We start from the raw sequence: 16,233 nt of genomic DNA, 5'->3' as shown, positions 1-16,233 counted from the left end.
AGGGGCATGGGAGGGAAGGTGGAGCCGCGGGGGAGGGGGAGGTAGACGGGGCAGCGGGCGCTGTGTGGCGGGGAGGGCGGGGCCGGGCAGCTCTAGGATTGTAGGTCTGTGACTCGGGGGCCAGGGCACAATTCCAAGAGCAAGTAGCTGGAAGCAGCAGTGATTGTTTACGTGCATCAGAAGCAGGAAGCCGTTAAACAAGGAGCGAGCTGCAGGAGGAGACTCAAGGACGATAAGGCCACTTCGGAGAAACTCCCTGAACTCTTTGCGTCGGTCTTCACGGCCGAGGATATGAGGGAGATTCCCAAACCTGAGCCGTTCTTTTTAGGTGACAGATCTGCGGAACTGTCCCAGATTGAGGTGTCATTAGAGAAGATTTGGGAACAAATTGATAAACTAAACAGTAATAAGTCACCAGGACCAGATGGGATTCACCCAAGAGTTCTGAAGGAACTCAAATGTGAAATTGCAGGACTACTAACTGTAGTTTCTAACCTATCATTTAAATCAGCTTCTGTCCCAGATGGCTGGAGGATAGCTAATGTGACACCAATTTTTAAAAAGGGCTCCAGAGGTGATCCCGGCAATTACAGGCTGGTAAGCCTCACTTCAGTAGCAGGCAAACTGGTTGAAACTATCGTAAAGAACAAAATTGTCAGACATAGAGATGAACATAATTTGTTGGGGAAGAGTCAACATGGTTTTTGCAAAGGGAAATCATGCCTCACCAATCTGCTAGAATTCTTTAAGGGGGTCAACAAGCATGTGGACAAAGGGGATCCAGTGGATCTAGCGTACATTTTCAGAAAGCCTTTGACAAGGCCCCACACCAAAGGCTCTTAAGCAAAGTAAAAGAATGAGGAGTACTTGTGGCACCTTAGAGACTAAGCAAAGTAAGCTGTCATGGGATAAGAGGGAAGGTTCTCTCGTGGATCAGTAACTGGTTAAAAGAGGAAACAAAGGGTAGGAATCAATGGTCAGTTTTCAGAATGGAGAGAGGTGAATAGTGGTGTCCTCCAGGGGTCTGTCCTGGGCCCAGTCCTATTCAACATATTCATAAACGATCTGGAAAAAGGGGTAAACTGTGAGGTGGCAAACTTTGCAGATGTTACAAAATTAATCAAAATAGTTAAGTCTCAGACAGACTGCGAAGAGTTACAAAAGGGTCTCTCAAAACTGGGTGACTGGACAACAGAATGGCAGATGAAATTCAATGTTGATAAATGCAAAGTAATGCACATGGGAAAACATCATCCCAAGTATACTATACAATGATGGGGTCTGAATTAGCTGTTACCACTCGCGAGAGATCTTGGAGTCATTGTGGGCAGTTCTCTGAAAGCATCCACTCAATGGGCAGCAGCAGCCAAAAAGCGAACAGAGTGCTGGGGATCATTAGGAAAGGGAGAGATAATGAGATGGAAAACGTCGTGTTCCCTCTCTAGAAATCCCTGGTCCACCCACAGCTTGAATACTGCGCGCAGATGTGGTCGCCCCGTCTCAAGAATGATATATTGGAAAAGGTTCAGAAAAGGGCAACAGAAACGATGAGGGGTCTGGAAAAGCTTCTGTATGAGGAGAGATTAATCAGACTGGGATTTCTCAGCGTAGAAAAGAAGGGGAGGGCAGGGCAGGCGGCAGCGTGTGGGGTGGGCATGGGGCCGTGGCAGAGCAGGCAGCACCGTGGCAGGGCAGGGGGTGGGCGTGGTGGGTGTGGGAGGTGGGCATGGGGCCATCGCAGGGTAGATGGCACCATGGCGGGGTAGGGGGTGGGGGTGGGCGTGGGGCCGTGGCAGGGCAGATGGGGTCTTTTCGATGTGTCGAAAGAATAGTAAATATGGCAGGCGACCAGCTTGGCTTAACGGTGAAATCCTAGCAGATCTTAAGCATAAAAAAGAAGCTTACAAGAAGTGGAAGGTTGGACATATGACCAGGGAAGAGTATAAAAATGTAGCTCGGGCATGTAGGAATGTTATCAGGAAGGCCAAATCGCACCTGGAGCTGCAGCTAGCCAGAGATGTGAAGAGTAACAAGAAGGGTTTCTTCAGGTATGTTGGCGACAAGAAGAAAGTCAAGGAAAGTGTGGGCCCCTTACTGAATGAGGGAGGCAACCTAGTGACAGAGGATGTGGGAAAAGCTAATGTGCTCAATGCTTTTTTTGCCTCTGTCTTCACGAACAAGGTCAGCTCCCAGACTGCTGCACTGGGCATCACAGCATGGGGAGGAGGTGACCAGCCCTCTGTGGAGAAAGAAGAGAACCTGGGGAACTACAGGCCAGTCAGCCTCAATTCAGTCCCCGGAAAAATCATGGAGCAGGTCCTCAAAGAATCAATTCTGAAGCACTTAGAGGAGAGGAAAGTGATCAGGAACAGCCAGCATGGATTCACCAAGGGAAGGTCATGCCTGACTAATCTAATCGCCTTCTATGATGAGGTAACTGGCTCTGTGGATGAGGGAAAAGCAGTGGACATGTTATTCCTTGACTTTAGCAAAGCTTTTGACACGGTCTCCCACAGTATTCTTGTCAGCAAGTTAAGGAAGTATGGGCTGGATGAATGCACTATAAGGTGGGTAGAAAGCTGGCTAGATTGTCGGGCTCAACGGGTAGTGATCAATGGCTCCATGTCTAGTTGGCAGCCGGTATCAAGTGGAGTGACCCAGGGGTAGGTCCTGGGGTCAGTTTTGTTCAATATCTTCATAAATGATCTGGAGGATGGTGTGGATTGCACTCTCAGCAAATTTGCGGATGACACTAAACTGGGAGGAGTGGTAGATACGCTGGAGGGCAGGGATAGGATACAGAGGGACCTAGACAAATTGGAGGATTGGGCCAAAAGAAATCTGATGAGGTTCAATAAGGATAAGTGCAGGGTCCTGCACTTAGGACGGAAGAACCCAATGCACCGCTACAGACTAGGGACCGAATGGCTAGGCAGCAGTTCTGCGGAAAAGGACCTAGGGGTGACAGTGGACGAGAAGCTGGATATGAGCCAGCAGTGTGCCCTTGTTGCCAAGAAGGCCAATGGCATTTTGGGATGTATAAGTAGGGGCATTGCCAGCAGATTGAGGGACGTGATCATTTCCCTCTATTAGGCATTGGTGAGGCCTCATCTGGAGTACTGTGTCCAGTTTTGGACCCCACACTACAAGAAGGATGTGGATAAATTGGAGAGAGTCCAGCGAAGGGCAACAAAAATGATTAGGGGACTGGAACACATGAGTTATGAGGAGAGGCTGAGGGAACTGGGATTGTTTCGTCTGCAGAAGAGAAGAATGAGGGGGGGATTTGATAGCTGCTTTCAACTACCTGAGAGGTGGTTCCAGAGAGGATGGCTCTAGACTATTCTCAGTGGTAGAAGAGGACAGAACAAGGAGTAATGGTCTCAAGCTGCAGTGGGGTGGGGTTTAGATTGGATATTAGGAAAAACTTTTTCACTAAGAGGGTGGTGAAACACTGGAATGCGTTACCTAGGGAGGTGGTAGAATCTCCTTCCTTAGAGGTTTTTAAGGTCAGGCTTGACAAAGCCCTGGCTGGGATGATTTAACTGGGAATTGGTCCTGCTTCGAGCAGGGGGTTGGACTAGATGACCTTCTGGGGTCCCTTCCAACCCTGATAGTCTGTGATTCTATGATTCTATGATTCTATGGCACCGTGGTGGGGCAGGGAATGGGCGTGGGGGTGGGGCCATGGCAGGGTGGGCGTGGGGCCGTGGCAGGGCAGATGACACCGTGGCGGGGTAGGGGGTGGGGGTGGGGGTGGGGCCGTGGCAGGGCAGGCAGCACCATGGCAGGGCAGGGGATAGGCGTGGGGGGTGTGGGACGTGGGCGTGGGGCCGTGGCAGGGCAGATGACACTGTGGCGGGTTGGGGGTGGGGGTGGGGCCGTGGCAGGGCAGATGGCACCATGGTAGGGCAGGGGACGGGCATGGTGGGTGGGCGTGGGGCCGTGGCAGGGTGGGCGTGGGGCGGTGGCAGGGGCACACTTGGGCAGTCGTGGCATCGCTGGGTGAAGTCTCCTGTCCCCCCACAGGTCTGCCCGCGCCCGGCCGTGCTGCCCCCGCGGAACACGGTGGCCAGGGCGCGGCTGCCCGGATCTGGGCCCGGCGTGGGGCAGCATGGCGGGGGGGGAGAGCCTGCTGCAGGGCAAACCCTTCCACTGCCGGGAGTGGGCGCTGCAGCGGCTGGCGCGGGGGCTGGCGTGGGACAGGCCGGGGGGCTGCTGCTCACGGGGGGGGCCGGCAGCGGTAAGACGGCGCTGTGCATGGAGCTGCTGTGGCCCACATCGGAGCAGCGCCCCCAGGCTACGCCCTGCACCCCCAGTAACCCCAGACTGCGCCCTGTACCCCCAGCGCCCCCAGACTGCGCCCTGCACCCCCAGTAACCCCAGACTGCGCCCTGCACCCCCAGCACCCCCAGACTGTGCCCTGTGACCCCATCTGCACCCCCAGACTGTGCCCTGCAGCCCCAGTGCCCCCAGACTGCGCCCTGTACCCCCAGACTGTGCCCTGCACCCCCAGTACCCCCCAGACTGCGCCCTGAGCCCCCAGCGCCCCCAGACTGTGCCCTGCGCCCCCGACTGCACCCTGTGCCCCTAGCGCCCCCAGACTGCGCCCTGTGCCCCCAGCACCCCCAGACTGCGTCCTGCGCCCCCAGCGCCCCCAGACTGTGCCCTGTACCCCCAGACTGTGCCCTGCACCCCCAGTACCCCCCAGACTGCGCCCTGTGCCCCCAGCACCTCCAGATTGTGCTGTGTACCCCCCAGACTGCGCACTGTGCCCCCAGCGCCCCCCAACTGCGCCCTGTACCCCCAGACTGTGCCCTGCACCCCCAGTAACCCCAGACTGCGCCCTGTGCCCCCAGCACCCCCAGACTGTGCCCTGCACCCCCAGTACCCCCCAGACTGCGTCCTGCACCCCCAGCGCCCCCAGACTGTGCCCTGTACCCGCAGACTGTGCCCTGCACCCCCAGTACCCCCCAGACTGCGCCCTGTGCCCCCAGCATCTCCAGACTGTGCCGTGTACCCCCCAGACTGCGCCCTGTGCCCCCAGCACCCCCCGACTGCACCCTGTACCCCCAGACTGTGCCCTGCACCCCCAGTAACCCCAGACTGCGCCCTGTGCCCCCAGCACCCCCAGACTGTGCCCTGTGCCCCAGGGCCCCCAGACTGCGCCCTGAGCCCCCAGCGCCCTCAGACTGCACCCTGCACCCCCAGACTGTGCCCTGTACCCCCAGCACCTCCAGACTGTGCCCTGTACCCCCAGCACCCCCAGACTGTGCCCTGTGCCCCTAGAGCCCCTCGACTGTGCCCTGTACCCCCAGACTGCGCCCTGTACCCCCAGCACCCTCAGACTGTGCCCTGTACCCCCAGCACCCCCAGACTGTGCCCTGCGCCCCTAGCGCCCCTCGACTGTGCCCTGTACCCCCAGACTGTGCCCTGTACCCCCAGCGCCCTCAGACTGCGCCCTGTACCCCCAGCACCTCCAGACTGCACCCTGCACCCCCAGCGCCCCCAGACTGCGCCCTGTGCCCCCAGCACCCCTCAGACTGCGCCCTGCACCCCCAGACTGTGCCCTGTACACCCAGTGCCCCCAGACTGCGCCCTGCACCCCCAGCCTGCGCCCTGTACCCCCAGCACCCCCCAGACTGCGCCCTGCACCCCCAGCACCCCCAGACTGTGCCCTACGCCCCTAGCGCCCCCCGACTGTGCCCTGTACCCCCAGACTGCACCCTGTACCCCCAGCACCCTCAGACTGTGCCCCCAGCACCCCCAGACTGCGCCCTGTACCCCCAGCACCTCCAGACTGCACCCTGCACCCCCAGCGCCCCCTGACTGCGCCCTGTGCCCCCAGCACCCCTCAGACTGCGCCCTGCACCCCCAGACTGTGCCCTGTACACCCAGTGCCCCCAGACTGCGCCCTGCACCCCCAGACTGCGCCCTGTACCCCCAGCACCCCCCAGACTGCGCCCTGCACCCCCAGCACCCCCAGACTGTGCCCTATGCCCCTAGCGCCCCCCGACTGTGCCCTGTACCCCCAGACTGCACCCTGTACCCCCAGCACCCTCAGACTGCGCCCCCAGCACCCCCAGACTGCGCCCTGTACCCCCAGCACCCCCCAGACTGTGCCCTGCACCCCCAGACTGCGCCCTGTACCCCCAGCACCCCCAGACTGTGCCCTGCGCCCCTAGCACTCCCAGACTGCGCTCTGTATCCCCAGCACCCCCCAGACTGCGCCCTGCTCCCCCAGCACCCCCAGACTGCGCCCTGTACCCCCAGCACCTCCAGACTGTGCCCTGCACCCCCAGACTGTGCCCTGTACCCCCAGTGCCCCCAGACTGCACGCCCAGCACCCCCAGACTGCGCCCTGCAACCCCAGCACCCCCAGACTGTGCCCTACGCCCCTAGCGCCCCCCGACTGTGCCCTGTACCCCCAGACTGTGCCCTGTACCCCCAGCTCCCTCAGACTGCGCCCCCAGCACCCCCAGACTGCGCCCTGTACCCCCAGCACCCCCCAGACTGCGCCCTGCACACCCAGACAGCGCCCTGTACCCCCAAAACCCCCCAGACTGCGCCCTGCACCCCCAGCACCCCCAGATTGTGCCCTACGCCCCTAGCGCCCCCCGACTGTGCCCTGTACCCCCAGACTGCACGCTGTACCCCCAGCGCCCTCAGACTGCGCCCCCAGCACCCCGACTGCACCCTGTGTCCCCAGCGCCCCCAGACTGCACCCTGTACCCCCAGCACCCCTCAGACTGCGCCCTGCTCCCCCAGCGCCCCCAGACTGCGCCCTGTGCCCCTAGCGCCCCCAGACTGCGCCCTGTACCCCCAGCACCCCCAGACTGTGCCCTGCGCCCCTAGCACCCCCGACTGTGCCCTGTACCCCCAGCGCCCTCAGACTGTGCCCCCAGCACCTCCAGACTGCGCCCTGTACCCCCAGTGCCCCCAGATTGTGCCCTGCACCCCCAGACTGTGCCCTGCACCCCGAGCGCCCCCAGACTGTGCCCTGTGCCCCCAGCGCCCCCAGACTGTGCCGTGTACCCCCCAGACTGCGCCCTGCACCCCCAGCGCCCCCCGACTGGGCCCTGTAGCCCCAGACTGCGCCCTGCACCACCAGCACCCCCAGACAGTGCCCTACGCCCCTAGCGCCCCCCGACTGTGCCCTGTACCCCCAGCACCCCCAGTAACCCGACTGTGCCCTGTGCCCTCAGCACCTCCAGACTGCGCCCTGTACCCCCAGATTGCGCCCTGCACCCCCAGACTGTGCCCTGCACCCCCAGCGCCCCCCGACTGCGCCCTGTACCCCCAGCACCCCCAGACTGCGCCCTGAGCCCCAGTGCCCCCAGACTGCGCCCTGTCACCCCAGACTGCGCCCTGAGCCCCAGCACCCCAAGACTGCGCCCTGTGCCCCAAGCGCCCCCAGACTGCGCCCTGTACCCCCAGCACCCCCAGACTGTTCCCTGTGCCCCTAGCGCCCCTCGACTGTGCCCTGTACCCCCAGACTGCGCCCTGTACCCCCAGCGCCCCCAGACTGTGCCCTGCGCCCCTACCGCCCCCAGACTGCGCCCTGTACCCCCAGCGCCCGCTGACTGTGCCCTGTACCCCCAGCACCCCCAGACTGTGCCCTGCGCCCCTAGCACCCCCAGACTGCGCCCTGTACCCCAGCACCCCCCAGACTTCGCCCTGCTCCCCCAGCGCCCACAGACTGCGCCCTGTACCCCCAGCTCCCTCAGACTGCGCCCCCAGCACCCCCAGACTGCGCGCTTTACCCCCAGCACCCCCCAGACTGCGCCCTGCACCCCCAGACTGCGCCCTGTACCCCCAGCACCCCCAGACTGCGCCCTGCACCCCCAGCACCCCCAGACTGTACCCTATGCCCCTAGCGCCCCTCGACTGTGCCCTGTACCCCCAGACTCTGCCCTGTACCCCCAGCACCCCCAGACTGTGCCCTGTAACCCCAGCACCCCCAGACTGTGCCCTGTGCCCCTAGCGCCCCTCGATTGTGCCCTGTACCCCCAGACTGTGCCCTGTACCCCCAGCACCCTCAGACTGTGCCCTGTACCCCCAGCGCCCTCAGACTGTGCCCTGTACCCCCAGCGCCCTCAGACTGCGCCCCCAGCACCCCCAGACTGCGCCCTGTACCCCCAGCACCCCCCAGACTGTGCCCTGCACCCCCAGACTGCGCCCTGTACCCCCAGCACCCCCCAGACTGCGCCCTGCACCCCCAGCACCCCCCGACTGTGCCCTGTACCCCCAGACTGCGCCCTGTACCCCCAGCGCCCTCAGACTGCGCCCCCAACGCCCCCAGACTGCACCCTGTGTCCCCAGTGCCCCCAGACTGCACCCTGTACCCCCAGCACCCCCAGACTGTGCCCTGCGCCCCTAGCACCCCCAGACTGCGCCCTGTACCCCCAGCACCCCCCAGACTGCGCCCTGCTCCCCCAGCGCCCCCAGACTGTGCCCTGTACCCCCAGCACCTCCAGACTGCGCCCTGTGCCCCCAGCACCCCCAGACTGCGCCCTGCACCCCCAGACTGTGCCCTGTACCCCCAGCACCCCCAGACTGTGCCCTACGCCCCTAGCGCCCCCGACTGTGCCCTGTACCCCCAGACTGTGCCCTGTACCCCCAGCTCCCTCAGACTGCGCCCCCAGCACCCCCAGACTGTGCCCTGTACCCCCAGAACCCCCCAGACTGCGCCCTGCACCCCCAGATTGCGCCCTGTACCCCCAGCACCCCCCAGACTGCGCCCTGCACCCCCTGCACCCCCAGACTGTGCCCTACGCCCCTAGCGCCCCCCGACTGTGCCCTGTACCCCCAGACTGCGCCCTGTACCCCCAGCGCCCTCAGACTGCGCCCCCAGCACCCCCAGACTGCGCCCTGTGTCCCCAGTGCCCCCAGACTGCACCCTGTACCCCCAGCACCTCCAGACTGCGCCCTGCACCCCCAGCACCCCCAGACTGTGCCCTGCACCCCTAGCGCCCCCAGACTGCACCCTGTACCCCCAGCACCCCCCAGACTGCGCCCTGCTCCCCCAGCGATCCCAGACTGCGCCCTGTACCCCCAGCACCCCCCAGACTGCGCCCTGTGCCCCTAGCGCCCCCAGACTGCGCCCTGTACCCCCAGCACCCCCCAGACTGCGCCCTGCTCCCCCAGCACCCCCAGACTGCGCCCTGTACCCCCAGCACCCCCCAGACTGCGCCCTGTGCCCCTAGCGCCCCCAGACTGCGCCCTGTACCCCCAGCACCCCCAGACTGTGCCCTGTGCCCCTAGCACCCCCGACTGTGCCCTGTACCCCCAGCGCCCTCAGACTGCGCCCCCAGCACCTCCAGACTGCGCCCTGTACCCCCAGTGCCCCCAGATTGTGCCCTGCACCCCCAGACTGTGCCCTGAACCCCCAGCATCCCCAGACTGTGCCCTGTGCCCCCAGCGCCCCCAGACTGTGCCGTGTACCCCCCAGACTGCGCCCTGCGCCCCCAGCGCCCCCCGACTGTGCCCTGTACCCCCAGCACCCTCAGACTGCACCCCCAGCGCCCCCAGACTGCACCCTGTGTCCCCAGTTCCCCCAGACTGCACCCTGTACCCCCAGCACCCCCAGACTGTGCCCTGCGCCCCTAGCACCCCCAGACTGCGCCCTGTACCCCCAGCACCCCCCAGACTGCGCCCTGCTCCCCCAGCACCTCCAGACTGCGCCCTGTGCCCCCAGCACCCCCACACTACACCCTGCACCCCCAGACTGCGCCCTGTACCCCCAGCACCCCCAGACTGTGCCCCCAGCACCCCCAGACTGTGCCCTGCGCCCCTAGCGGCCCCCGACTGTGCCCTGTACCCCCAGACTGTGCCCTGTACCCCCAGCTCCCTCAGACTGCGCCCCCAGCACCCCCAGACTGTGCCCTGTACCCCCAGACTGTGCCCTGTACCCCCAGCTCCCTCAGACTGCGCCCCCAGCACCCCCAGACTGCGCCCTGTACCCCCAGCACCCCCAGACTGCGCCCTGCACCCCCAGACTGCGCCCTGTACCCCCAGCACCCCCCAGACTGCGCCCTGCACCCCCAGCACCCCCAGACTGTGCCCTACGCCCCTAGCACCCCCCGACTGTGCCCTGTACCCCCAGACTGCGCCCTGTACCCCCAGCGCCCTCAGACTGCGCCCCTAGCACCCCCAGACTGCACCGTGTCCCCAGCGCCCCCAGACTGCACCCTGTACCCCCAGCACCTCCAGACTGCGCCCTGCACCCCCAGACTGCGCCCTGTACCCCCAGCACCCCCCAGACTGCGCCCTGCACCCCCAGCACCCCCAGACTGTGCCCTACGCCCCTAGCACCCCCCGACTGTGCCCTGTACCCCCAGACTGCGCCCTGTACCCCCAGCGCCCTCAGACTGCGCCCCTAGCACCCCCAGACTGCACCGTGTCCCCAGCGCCCCCAGACTGCACCCTGTACCCCCAGCACCTCCAGACTGCGCCCTGCACCCCCAGCACCCCCAGACTGTGCCCTGCGCCCCTAGCGCCCCCAGACTGCGCCCTGTACCCCCAGCACCCCCCAGACTGCGCCCTGCTCCCCCAGCGCCCTCAGACTGCGCCCTGTGCCCCTAGCGCCCCCAGACTGCGCCCTGTACCCCCAGCACCCCCAGACTGTGCCCTGCGCCCCTAGCACCCCCGACTGTGCCCTGTACCCCCAGCGCCCTCAGACTGCGCCCCCAGCACCTCCAGACTGCGCCCTGTACCCCCAGTGCCCCCAGACTGTGCCCTGTGCCCCCGGCGCCCCCAGACTGCGCCGTGTACCCCCCAGACTGCGCCCTGTGCCCCCAGCGCCCCCCGACTGCGCCCTGTAGCCCCAGACTGTGCCCTGCACCCCCAGTAACCCCAGACTGTGCCCTGTGCCCCCAGCACCTCCAGACTGCGCCCTGTACCCCCAGACTGTGCCCTGCACCCCCAGCGCCCCCAGACTGTGCCCTGCACCTCCAGCGCCCCCCGACTGCGCCCTGTACCCCCAGACTGTGCCCTGCACCCCCAGTACCCCCAGACTGCACCCTGCGCCCCCAGCACCCGCAGACTGCGCCCTGAGCCCCAGTGCCCCCAGACTGCGCCCTGTGACCCCAGACTGCGCCCTGTGACCCCAGCACCCCCAGACTGTGCCCTGAGCCCCAGCACCCCCAGACTGCGCCCTGCGCCCCTAGCGCCCCCAGACTGCGCCCTGTACCCCCAGCACCCCCCAGACTGCACCCTGCTCCCCCAGTGCCCCCAGACTGCGCCCTGCACCCCCAGCACCCCCCAGACTGCGCCCTGTGCCCCTAGTGCCCCCAGACTGCGCCCTGTACCCCCAGCACCCCCAGACTGTGCCCTGCGCCCCTAGCGCCCCCCGACTGCACCCTGTACCCCCAGCGCCCCCCAGACTGCGCCCTGCTCCCCCAGCGCCCTCAGACTGCGCCCTGTGCCCCTAGCGCCCCCAGACTGCGCCCTGTACCCCCAGCACCCCCAGACTGTGCCCTGCGCCCCTAGCACCCCCGACTGTGCCCTGTACCCCCAGCGCCCTCAGACTGCGCCCCCAGCACCTCCAGACTGCGCCCTGTACCCCCAGTGCCCCCAGACTGTGCCCTGTGCCCCCGGCGCCCCCAGACTGCGCCGTGTACCCCCCAGACTGCGCCCTGTGCCCCCAGCGCCCCCCGACTGCGCCCTGTAGCCCCAGACTGTGCCCTGCACCCCCAGTAACCCCAGACTGTGCCCTGTGCCCCCAGCACCTCCAGACTGCGCCCTGTACCCCCAGACTGTGCCCTGCACCCCCAGCGCCCCCAGACTGTGCCCTGCACCTCCAGCGCCCCCCGACTGCGCCCTGTACCCCCAGACTGTGCCCTGCACCCCCAGTACCCCCAGACTGCACCCTGCGCCCCCAGCACCCGCAGACTGCGCCCTGAGCCCCAGTGCCCCCAGACTGCGCCCTGTGACCCCAGACTGCGCCCTGTGACCCCAGCACCCCCAGACTGTGCCCTGAGCCCCAGCACCCCCAGACTGCGCCCTGCGCCCCTAGCGCCCCCAGACTGCGCCCTGTACCCCCAGCACCCCCCAGACTGCACCCTGCTCCCCCAGTGCCCCCAGACTGCGCCCTGCACCCCCAGCACCCCCCAGACTGCGCCCTGTGCCCCTAGTGCCCCCAGACTGCGCCCTGTACCCCCAGCACCCCCAGACTGTGCCCTGCGCCCCTAGCGCCCCCCGACTGCACCCTGTACCCCCAGCGCCCCCCAGACTGCGCCCTGCACCCCCAGACTGAGCCCCCAGCACCCCCCAGACTGTGCCCTGTGCCCCCAGCGCCCCCAGACTGCCCCATGAGCCCCCCAGCACCCTGATACTCCCAAACCCCATGGCACACCTGTCTCCTTAGTACACCCGAGACCACGTGGTACCCTCTCTGCAGATCTGCCTGTGGGGCTGGGCTGGGCTGAGCCCCTGGGTGGTGGGGGGAGATGGGCCCCCATCCCTGAGCTGAAGAGGGCCAGTGAGGCCCAGTGAGGATGGGGGGGAGCTGTAGGGGAGTTCACATCATCTTGGGGGGGCAGAGACTCTCCCCAACCACATCTCGGGGGGCTGCCCCTGTAACCCCTCCTGTCGCCCTGGGGGTCTGGTCTCCCTTCTGACCCCTGGGTCTCCCCAGAGGCGGCTGCTGCTGGTGGACAAGGGCAGCACCCTGGGGGGCCAGCGCGTGGCAGCCGGGGGGGCGCAGCACCACCCACGCCCGGCTGCTGCCCCCCTGGCTGCTGCTCGTCTGCTCGGCCCGGCTGGGATGGGGGTGGGGGCTGGATTCAGATGGGGGCCGGCAGCACGCTGGGGGGTGGCGGTTGCACACGGGGGGGAGGCTGGTTGCACGCGGCGGGGGAGGCCTGTGGCACCCCCCGGCTGACCCCCCCCGCCTGCCCCCAGGGTTCCGGCGGATCGGCCTGGACGACCTGCGGGGGGCGCCGGCGGTGTGGGGCAGGCAGTGATACGTCCTGGGCCGGCTGGAGCAGCTAGCTGCACATCAAGAGCAATGGCTGCATCCTGTACCTGGAGCGGGTGCTGGACGGGGTGGCTGAAGGGTCGGTGGCGCTGCGGGAGACCCGCCACATCCCCGGCAGGCTCAACGGCCTCTACCTGTGGCTCTGCCAGCGCCTCCTCCCTGCCGAGCTCTTCGCCCGCCTGCGGCCGCTGCTCAACGTGCTGCTGGCTGCGCCCCGCCCGCTGCGCCCCCCACCAGCTCCACGCCACCCTCTGGGCGCGCCAGGCCGGCCCCGGCCCCGGCCCCAGCTGGGAGGAGTTCCAGAGCCAGCTCGACAGACAGCCTGGCCACGCTGCTGCTGGACGGCCCAGGCGGCACCCGGATCCTCTTCCACGCCAGCTTCGCCGAGTGGCTGCTGGACGTGAAGTTCTGCACCCAGCGCTCCCTGTGCAGCGCGGCCGAGGGCCACGGCCTGCTGGCCATCAGCGCCGCCGGCCGCGCCCGCCGGCTCCGCCCCCACGAGGTGCACGGCCTGGCCCCCACCTGCTGGGCGCCGGCCTGCACCTGCCGCCCTGCCAGCTGGCGCTCTGGGTGGTGTGGCAGGACGTGCCCGTGGCCCACTGCCTGCAGGCTGACCTGCCGACACTGCCCCTGGAGACGGAGGTGCTGCAGCTGCTGGTGCTGGCGGGGGCAGGCCTGGGCGAGGGGGAGGCCGGCGTGGGGGCCCTGCTGCACCAGGCGCTGGAGCGGGAGGACGCGGTCCGCATGCTGCTGGAGAACGGGGCCGGCGCCAGCCAGCGGGATGCCAACGGGTGCACCCAGCTGGCCAGTGCTGCCCACAGGTGGAGGCCCCTGACCGGCACGGGCAGACCCCGCTGACACTGGCCGCACACCAGGGCCACGCTAAGGTCCTGCACTGCCTGCTAGCCCATGGCGCCAACATCAACCACGCTGACCAGAAGGGCTGGACGGCGCTGCGCTCGGCTGCCTGGGGTGGGCACGCCGAGGCCGTGGCGGGCACGGACGTGGACAGCCAGGACACGGAGGACCGCACGGCGCTGCGAGCAGCCGCCTGGGGGAGCCACGAGGACATCGGGCGGACGCTGCTGGCGCACGGTGCCCAGGTGAACCGGGCCGACACCGAGGGGCGCACGGCCCTGATCGCTGCCGCCTGCATGGGGCGCTGTGAGATTGTGGAGCAACTGCTCCGTCACGGCGCCGACATCGACCACGCCGATGTGGACGGGCGCTCGGCCCTGTCCCTGGCGGCCCTGTGCGTGCCGGCCAGCCGCGGCCACCTCGAGGTGGTGAGCCTGCTGCTGGAGCGCGGGGCCGACATGGAGCCGGTGGACACCGTGGGGTGCAGCCCACTGCTGGCGGCCGCTGCCATGGGGCACGGCGCCGTGGTGCAGACCCTGCTGCTGTGGGGCGCGGCCACGGGCGCCGAGGACAGCGAGGGCCGGACAGCTCTGAGCCTGGCGGTTGCCCAGGGCAATGAGGACGTGGTGCGGGCCCTGCTGGAGCGCGGGCTGGACGAGAACCACCAGGACGCCATGGGCTGGAGCCCGCTACACCTGGCCGCCAGCGAGGGGCACGCGGGGGCCTGTGGGGCACTGGCCAAGCATGGCGCCCGCCTGGCCCAGCAGGACCGGGACGGCCGCACCCCCCTCCTCCTGGCAGCCCAGGGGGGCCGCGGCGAGTGCGTGCGGCTGGTGCTGGAGAGCGGCTCACCCGTGGATCACCGGGGCCATGATGGGGGCACAGCGCTGGGCGCGGCTGCACTGGGGGGGCACCGTGCCACAGCTCAGCTGCTGCTGCGCCACAGGGCTGACCCCTTGCTGGATGCCAAGGGGCGGCCCCTGGCCTACCTGCTGGAGCTGCTCCTGGCAAGTGGCAGCGACCTGGAGGCGCGGGGTGCCCGGGTGCACGGTGCTGCACGTCTCCTGCTGGAGGGGCGGCTGGAGGCGGCGTGGGCTCTGGTGCACCACGGCGCCAACGTCAATGCGCCGGACACGGAGCGGCGCTCAGCCCTGCACTCGGCCGCCTGGCAGGGCCACGCCGGCACCGTGGCCTTCCTGCTGGAGTGTGGGGCCCACGTGGACCAGGCCTGCATCCAGGGCGCCACGGCGCTGGGCATCGCCGCCCAGGAGGGCCGTCGCGAGGTGGCGTGGGCGCCGCTGGAGAAGGGCGCCGACCCCACCCACACCGACCGGGACGGGCGCATGCCCAGCCCCGTGGCCGCCCGCCCGGGCCACGCCGCCATCCTGCACCTGCTGCAGAGCTCCAGGGCGCCGACCGCCACCACCACCTCCCCGCTGGGCGCCTCCAGCCGCTCCTCCGGCAGCAGCCCCCCGGCGGCCCCGCCCCCAGCCAGGGTCCCGGCTCGGCCTTGCCAGAGTCTGTGAGCCAGCGTGGCCAGCTGCCCGACGCCTCCCTGCACGGCTCCCACGGCTCCACCCGACACTCGCTGGCCACGGCACAGACGGTGCCGGCCGGCCGCCCGACCTTCACCCAGCAGCCGCAGGCCCGGCCCCCCAGCCCCAGCTCCCCGCCCCCAAGAGCCCCCAGCCGCAGGCAGGCAGCCCAGGGCGGGAGGAGCCATCCCCCGAGTGGGACATCAAGCCCAACGGCCTCCTGCCCTGGCCAGGCAGGGGCCGACGCGGACCCTCCCTCTCACCTCCCTCGCCACGCCGGACCCCCAGCGGCGCCTGCAGCGAGCCGTCAAGCTGCGCTTCGAGGGGCCCACCTGCCGCAGCGACCCCCGAAAGGAGACGCCGCTGTGAAGGTGAAGGGGGCAGGGCCACCCCCACAGGGGCTGGGGGGCGGGGGGCAGCACCGGGCTGGGTTATCTGTGGGGGCCCTGGCAGCATCAGGAGCCGGTTCCAGCCAGGGGCAGGTGTGCTGCTGGGGGGTATTATTCTGGGTGGGGGCCGCGGGGGCCCCCCACCTCCATTGCCTTTGCAGGTGGAGCCACCCACGGAGAACAGCCCCACGGGCCGGAGACGAGGCCGAGCAGAGACAGGACCTGCAGCGGCTGCTGGCTGGCACAAGCTGCCATGGACTGGGGAGGAGGGCTGCACCCCGGGGCAGGGGGTCCTCGGCACAGATGGGGCGATGAGGCAGAGACTGCTCCCCTAAGCAAAATGAGGGAAGGGGCACTGGCAGGGCTGGGGGGAGCCCAGGGGGCTGCAGGTCAGGAGTGGGGGGCGCCGGGGGGAGCCCAGGGGGCTGCGGGTCGGGAGTGAGGGGCGCCAGGGGAGCCGGGGGGAGCCCAG

The 16,233-nt window shown here is 67.5% G+C and overlaps 1 pseudogene; it reads left to right on the top strand.

Annotated features, from left to right (window-relative positions):
- Nucleotides 1–4,114: 4,114 nt before the first annotated feature.
- LOC125631030 (uncharacterized) lies at nt 4,115–15,741 on the top strand (annotated as a pseudogene).
- The last annotated feature ends 492 nt before the right edge of the window (nt 15,742–16,233 follow it).

This window comes from Caretta caretta, chromosome 1, assembly GCF_965140235.1.
Source record: "Caretta caretta isolate rCarCar2 chromosome 1, rCarCar1.hap1, whole genome shotgun sequence".
Lineage (NCBI taxonomy): Eukaryota > Metazoa > Chordata > Testudines > Cheloniidae > Caretta > Caretta caretta.
This window is presented reverse-complemented; position numbering and strand designations above follow the sequence as displayed.